The sequence below is a fragment of the Microplitis mediator genome, chromosome 10 (assembly GCF_029852145.1).
Source record: "Microplitis mediator isolate UGA2020A chromosome 10, iyMicMedi2.1, whole genome shotgun sequence".
In the NCBI taxonomy this organism is placed as follows: domain Eukaryota; kingdom Metazoa; phylum Arthropoda; class Insecta; order Hymenoptera; family Braconidae; genus Microplitis; species Microplitis mediator.
In genome coordinates this window covers 4,910,121-4,918,712 of record NC_079978.1, presented here as the reverse complement: position 1 = coordinate 4,918,712, position 8,592 = coordinate 4,910,121, and positions in this window count along the sequence as shown.

Below are 8,592 nucleotides of genomic sequence, written 5' to 3'. Positions count from 1 at the left end.
GAAACTGTGTTATATATATTATATATCTCCGACGACGAGTCGGCGTTTTGTGGATTACTGTGTGCAGAGGAAAAAAACACGGGAAGAATAGACGGGAACAGAAGAGACTGATGTTAAAAAAAATCTAAAAACTAACAAGGATATGGAAAAATGGAAAAAATGACATTGCCTCAGGACTCTGTCTCATTTGTTTACTTTTTTATAATAGTTTTTTAAAGTTTAAAAAAAAAGTACATGTGACTCATTGTCATCGGAACGTAAATAAAATTTTAAAAAAATGAAATAAAAATATTGAAATAAAATGTAAGAGGAAAGAAAAGGAAAAATTATACTTTCAAATGACAGCTTTTAAAAAGTATGGCGGGTAATATAAAAAGGGTTGTTTGATAAAAACAACTGTTGTGGTGTGATAAAAAAACAAAGAAAAGTAAAAATAAGTAGCCGAGGTAGAAGAAAATGGGAGTGTAGTAAATAGGAAAAGCCAGAGGAAAAAGCGAGTGTCGCCATGTGCAATTTCTCAGTACACGCAATACAAAATAATGATAACTATACAAGTTTTCTTAGGGGCTTATTTTTTTTTTTTTTTTAATACAATAGAGATATAAAGAGGAAGAGAAAAAGAACGAGAGTAAACGAATGTACAATAAATAAAAAAGAAAAATTAATATCGGTTATGTAAAGGAAAAAAAACGAGGTTGTTTCTATTCATAAAACATATATTCAAAGTAGGAATAGAAAAAAAGAAACAGGATGTTGATGAGAGATGAGGAAGGGGATAAAGTAATAAAAGTAAAAAAAGATAAGAGAGGCTTCGGAATTTTAATACAGCATAGTTTTAGGTAGATACATAAAACGGGTGTGGGTTTGTGGTTTTGTCTTGGTGAGGAAATTGTCCGAGGGCGACGTTCCGCATCCCGAAAAGCCACTCATAAGAGCTTTATGAAAAGAGACACCGTGTGTCGTGTTTATAAAACACAATAAAACCATTTAAAATACATGAGTCATGTGAGTCGAAGGTAAATTTTCACTCAAAACCATTATTCCGTTTATGGATATATATTATGTAGGGTATGATGGTAGTGATGGTGGTGACCTAGATTTGTAATTTTTATTACCATGTCTCGTGATACATTCTGCGAGAATTAAATATAGAAATGAGAAAAGTTCAATTTATTCGATTTTTTACCAATCGATAATACAATATATGTATTCTTTTATAGGTGGATATATAAGAATAATAAAAAAATAAAGAAAAATATGGTTAGAATGTTGACAAAAAAAATATGGAATGTTGAAAAATAAATATAAAATATTGTGGAGAATACGAGATATTTGAAATTTTTTAAGAATGATAGGATATTAGAGAGAATGTTAAAAAAATGGATTAAAGAATAGAAAAATTATGATAAAATTAATAAAAAAAGAATAGGAATTTTAAAAAAGTTTAATGAGTCATCAAAAAAATAGTGGGACAAAAAATTGATTAAATATGACTACTTTGTGTGTGTGTTTGTTGTTTTCTTTCATGTTATTTTCTTATCTAGTTTATGAAATCGGTGCGTGAATAAAAGGGCTTTTCTTTTCCTTGTCCCTGACCCTAGTGTAAAACGACATCGTCATCATCCTGTTACCGGTGTACAAACGTTGGGCAATATCGCTTGTGGAAAATACGATTAGCTTCGTCTTTCTACTATAAAAATAATAACGAACGTCTGAAGTGAAGAAAAAGGAGCTTTTGAATTTTATATAAAGAAGTAGTCAACGTTAAATTTAAAGAGCTCGATAATGAGGTCGACTGAGTCTTCTGGAATGTCTATCTAATTTCAAATGTGATGAGAAATATGAAAAATTCATTTTCTTTTCTTTTTGTAAATATATGAATGTGTTTGGTAGATAAGGATCAGAGTTTGAAAAAAAAAAACCATTTTTTTAATTATTTGTAGGAACAAATATTAAGAAGCATTAAAATTTTACGAATGTCACAGAGTGAATAATATTCAATATAGAAATTTTGAATTCATATCGCATGCTAGTGATATATGTATCAATATATATATATGACAACAGCATGACATGTATGGTGATCGCTAAACTAAACGAACAGGAAGGAATATAAAAAATTTACGATGTATAAGAACAAATAAAAATATCGGAATTTCGGTGTTATATTATTGTTATTATTTAAATATACAGTATTCAAAATATTTATATATAGTTATAAATGTGTATACAGAGGTTTAAGAAACTAAGTGTTTTAAAATATGATACATTGACAATTATTTCAATCATTTTTCATATTATTTTTCACTGCACATTAATTTTTTGAGAAAAAAAAAAAAAAAAAATTATTTACAGAAAAAAACGTGATATTTGTATTTATTTTATAAGAGCTCTGTTCCTACTTCTGAGTAGAGTAGAGAGAGGAGGAGTCGTCGGTACTAGACAACGGCAATGAGAGTAGTTCGGTGCTCGCCACTAGATCGCGCCCACAGCTTGTAGTGTCCCTGGTAAGAAACTTGTTTCAGAAGTTTTATATTCCAAACTTACAAGCAACGTGATATCTATAATTCTCTATCATACGACAGAGTGACTAGTGACTTATTAATGGTCAATATTTTATGAATTAGAGGGGAACCATTTCTTTATAATTCCGTCTCCCCCGATGATTGACGACGTCTTTCCAGACCCGCTCGCACCGTAAAAGAAAATGCATGGAGATATTTGCCGTACCGTCTCTGCATGGATCTGCTTTATTTCGATGAGTAGATCACGTTGAGTTTGTTGAGGGCTTTCGGTTACTCCAACTACTAAAATGGGATTGTTAAATCCTCTTCGATAGATGTAGAGCCCGTCAACTCTAACAACATCTTTGTTGTTCTCAAAGGTCTTTGGCATATCCGTTTCGCGAAATTGGCAATCGATTGATATATTAATAAATATTCATTGTCGGGATTACTATTTTCAACGATTGTTAACTTGCGTTTTATAAAATAAAAAAATATTTACAATTGCAGTATTTTTCCCGACACGTCAGGTTATTTCCCAGTGTGGCTTCAAAATCTGACTTGACGCCAATATAAAAAATTATGACAGAGAACTTACTTGCTCGATGGATCTTGCCTTAGAGAAAAACGATACACTCGGCATTCAATTTTTTTCTCGACCTTGTTGCCGTTTTCTCTGAGTGCAGGCGTTCGAAAGGCATTTTGAATCCGAATGAATAAGAGTTTGTATGACTGCGATTATTATTCAAGCCGGCAAGTTCATAGATATAGGAATTGGAATTTGAGTTCCGAGATGATGTTTTCCTTTGGACAAGACTCTGATTATCAAACCGTCGTATTGCTCGCCATGATTTTTAAATGTTAATTGTATTTTTAACTCAGCATCATTCCAAACAAAGATACTTTAACTTTGAGCGACGGTAATTCACTGTAAGTCAGATCCGCCAGGGAGATTTTTCAAATTTCGCAGAACTTTACAGTTGTTTCCATTAATGTCAGACTCCTAAAATATATAGTGTTCTAATTGATTCCAATAGCTCGCTATTAAAGTGCATGTGTCGAAATAAAATTTCATTACTCGTTATAGTTTGTGTGTAATGCTATGACATTTCCCGAAATAAAATCCTCCGAGCTTAGAATAGTTTTGCATATAAATTTAATATTAAGAAACAATTTTTTTCACTTCAATAACAAAAAAATAAAAAAATTGACTGGAAAATGAATAAAAAAACAAGCTGTAATATTTTATAATTAAACATTCAACACAGTTAACTTTAATTTAGCAAATTTGAGAATTAATTCGGGTCAAGTAAATTGTCATCCCTCGGGTTATGATTAAAATTTAGATGGAAATTCACCGCCTGAGGGGTTTTTGTTTTAGGGACCTTTTCTAAAACCGACAAGTTTTACTTCCGTTTCTTATTTTTTAACAGCAAAAAATAAAACCATTAACTTTATTATAAAATTTAAATGATAAATAAATTCCTTTATTTTGTTCACTTAAATTTTATTTCAAATTGTATAACTTAATTTAATTCAAATTTAATTCACTCCCAATAGCTTTTAACCGAGCAATTAAAAGTTTTATTTTATTTCGAACATATTCTACACTCATTTTATCTTTTTTATCTTAATTCATTATTTTTAAATTCATTTATTATTTTTATCGATTAAAACCTTATAGCACAGTTCATTCGTTAACAAGAGTAATTATAACTCATAGCTAATCTAAAAAAAAATTTCTAATTAAAAAATAGAAAAAAAAATTAAGTTATTTTTATTATCCTTCTTAGAAAAAATTCATTTATAAGTAGCAAGTTTATTTATAGTACCAATAATCTTTACTAGTCATTGAGGTCGTATATATATACTGCAGTAAATGCACTAGTTCGCACATTCATATCTGTATATGTACTGTAAAAAAAACCGGGGTAAGTTCAGGCGGTGGAGATATTAAAATTTTCGGTTTTAAATTTCAACACCGAAAGCGGTATTAAAATAACACCGCCAAAGGTGTAAATATTTTTTACCGGTGTTAAAAAAAATTTCCCGATGTTAAAATATTTTTCGTTGTTGAAATTATGTTACTTTGTGAATTTCTTTACCTACTCGATTACTACAGTTAAACAGTAGTAATTTGTAAATAAATTACGTATACCATAAATAAGTAGGGAAGGAGAGGGCAAAGTGGGCTCCTCAAAATTTTCTATACGCCAATAAATTCGGATGGATAATAAGCTTATCAAAATTTCTTATATAATGATGGCTAAAATAGACCACCAAAACTGTTCATTAAATATAATTTATTGAAAGTTAAAGATAATAACGTTCTGTTTCAAAGTTATATCACATAGAGATTTTATAAGAATGAATGAGTTCTATGAGAAGTGCCGTAGTTAAGTATAGGGCCTTACACATACAGCTATATGAATCTATCGGATTTTTTAAGCAGGGATAGGGCTCACAGCTATCTCATATAGATAGTTACGGGATCGATACAGTATTGTTACTATTCGTATACGTATCGTTGTGGTAACGAATTTTGTCTTCTTATACTTTAGATCGTTCTAAGAACTATATTTTGTTTCGGTGTATGCTCCTTTATTTAAATCTATAAATCATTCATTTAATTGTAGATAATATTTCCAATTATAGTTATACTCCATCTAGTTAAGTTTCATAATCATCATAATTTACATTGTTTGATCTTTTCTTTATCTGATTAGATAATTTTTTTTGTTTATAATTTAGACCAATATTCAGACTCAGGATCGAGTCCATTTCGTTGACATGCCGGGCTCGGAAGGGGTGGATGCTGCAGATGCTGCTGCTTTAACACCTGCGGAAAGAAGTCTCGTGAGCTCTACTCGGCGTGGTTTTGTAAATGACCTCAGGTCATTCAAAAATTACCTTATTAATCATAACATCCCGCTTTCTGGCACTCTATTTTTGAATCAGCTGAGGAGGCGGATTTACGGTGACGGCACAAACGTTTCTAATTCAAACATGTTTTTGAAGAACTGAAGGCTGAGAACGAGAGACTGCGCCTCGAGAATGAACGTCTCAGGAGAAGACGTTTTAATTATTGAATAGAGACTCTAGAGAATTTTAATTAGAATTAATTTTATTTTAAAAGTTCAAGTTTAATTTCAAAGATAAATTATTTATTGAAGCATTAATAATAAATATTAACGTCTTGATGTAATATAGGATAAACTATGATACAATCCAATAATGTAATTGTCACTTTGTCAAATGACAGAGTTGTACTGATGACGAAATTGTTTTAAACTTTGGAATTTAACAGTTCTGAGATACATATCTTGCCAGGGACACTATACAGCGGCTGGGCGCGATCTCGTGGCGAGCATCGAACTACTCCCGCTACTGCTGCCTGGTACTGGTGACTTTCCTCTCCTCCATACATATGTTTTCTCAGTAGACAGTGCAGTTTAAGTATTCCAATTTATCTTAAATAATTGATATAAATATTTATTTCTATTTTCAAAATATTTTTAACAACTGGAGTTTCGTAAAAAAATTAAGAAAAAAAATTTTTTGGAAAAAAAATGCTTTGAAAAATAATTTTTTTAGAAAAAAATAATTTTGCAAAAAAAAAATATGTTTGAGAAAAAGTTTTTGATGAAAACTTATTGGCGATTTAAAAACATTTATTTACTCAATCATTAAGTTTTGAAAAAAAATTAAAAATCCATTTCCTGCCTACATTTAACTCACTTACAGTAACTTCAAAAATTTAGTTTCATTAACTAGATTTATATTTGTAATAACTATTTTATATTAACTTTAAATCAGCAGTTATAATAAAAACAATTTTTATTTACATACACTAAAAAAATTAAGTTATAGTTAATTTTAAAATTCATATAATATCAACTAAATTTTTTTAGTTAAAACAACAATTTTCGTAGACTGAAAAATTTTAGTTACTTTAATTAATTTTTTTTTAGTTTGAGCACCTACTGAATAGTTAGCCATACTAACGCATTAGTATCAATAACTAATTTTAAATAGTTGAAGTCTTTTTAGTTAAAATGACTATCGACTTTTCTCTCAGTGCAGCAGACCATTAAAATGACTTTTATGTTATTAAAATACAATTGTTTTATAGCTATTTGCAAATATCACACGTGTAAAGAATAAAAAACATCAAATCAGAAATTTTTTGGAGGGCCCACTTTGCCCCAAATTTTCAATTTTAATGGACACAGCATAATGAAGTGAAAATATGTATCAAGGGTCTAAAAAGAAGTAAATGCGTAATAATAATGAATGATATTATAATTATTTTCCTTGAGGGACCCACTCTGCCCCCTCTCCCCTACATAACAAAATTGAAGTTTCCTCCAGATAATACTCATTAAATTTTTATATTTTTTTATACATAGTACATTTTTTTCTAATTTTTATACGTGGAATGTTGTTTTACACCGATTTAACACCGCCAAATTTGTAATTACACCGCCTTCACCCGTGTAATTAATTTTAACACCTCACGGTATTAAATTGAGTTCATTTTTAACACCGCTCTTCTCACAGTGTAGTTAAAAATCATATCAAATTTTATTCATAAAGCCACGGAAGAAATGAATACATATTTTAGGCTTGTTATTCACACATATGTATACATATGTTCAGATTAATAACCAACCAAATATTAAATATCATCGATAAAAATAAAAATAATATTTAACGTTTCGAAACATAAACGATAATCACCACTACAAGAAAATGATATTTTTATCTCTATTATACTATAATTGAACTGCCGTATAAAATATTAAAATCCTCAGTAGATATATACTAGTAATGTGTATGTATTTTAACCCGGACATAGCAATTTAACGGTTCACGGCTCTAAAAGTGTTCTGGGTTATCGCGATTCTCGGCTTACGTATATAAAAATAACAAAATAAAAAAAATTATAACAGAGGAAAATTATAACGACACATTTCTTTTTAGCCGAACAAGTCGAGGACTTGGAGCTTTGAAAATGTCATATGAACATGCTAAGTTTATTTTTATTCTTATATCACGCACTGTGATCAAAGTGCGTCAGTATTATTAATAATAATAATAATAATAATAATATATATTGTATTAATTAAAATCAATGGTATGGAACGTGAATTTATTGATGGATAAAATATTATGCCCTTAAATTAAAGCCTTGATTCCCCGGAAACAATCGATTAAACGGTTAATTAACAATCCTGCGTTGTATCGATTTCCAAGTACAAGTTTACCAGTACGTAATGTTCGGAACAAAACCACGAACCCAATTACAATAAAATGCTAATGATCTTGTGTTAACTCTTTAAGATTTAAATTGGTTTATTACCAGCTATGAAATTTTACACATTTATAAAATAATACTCCGTAAGAAATTAGCGGTTTAAATCCGGAGTGAGTGTAGAGCAGATGAGTTTATTTATTTCATCCCCTCGGAGTGAAATTCACTTCTAAAAGGAGTTTATTTTAATATTAAAACTTCGAGCCAGAGCGAATGCGGATTTAAATAAAATCCAAATACCTCCGATGAAAAGACAAACTCCCTAATTGCTCCGTATGCAGAGTGATTTTTTTTTAAAATTCCGAGACTCCAATTGACGGAGTGAATTCGAATTTAAATAAAATCTACATCACTCCGAATACACAGAAAAAAAATGATCCTGAAGTTAACAGACAATGAAAAATTTTCGGATTTATTTTCCGACAATTTAATTAAAAAAAAAAAAAATTATGCACATGTAGAAAATTGAAAAAACTACAAGTGCATTTTTTTCAAGTATTTTTTTTTTTATAATGTAACATTTTGAATAAATTTCAAAAATTATTAAACGTCGGTTATTTTCAGTATCATAAAAAAAAAGATTTTTTGGCAAAAAAAAGTATTTCATTATGAAGTAAAAAAAAAAAATTTCTTACGACTAGAAAAAATCTCTTGGCTCGAGAAAATTTTCGTTTTGAATTCATAATGCGAAAAATTTACTAGGGCAAGTAAAAAATTTATTGAGGCGAGTGAAAATTTCTTGCGCTAAGGAAACTTTTTTTTTCAGTCTATATA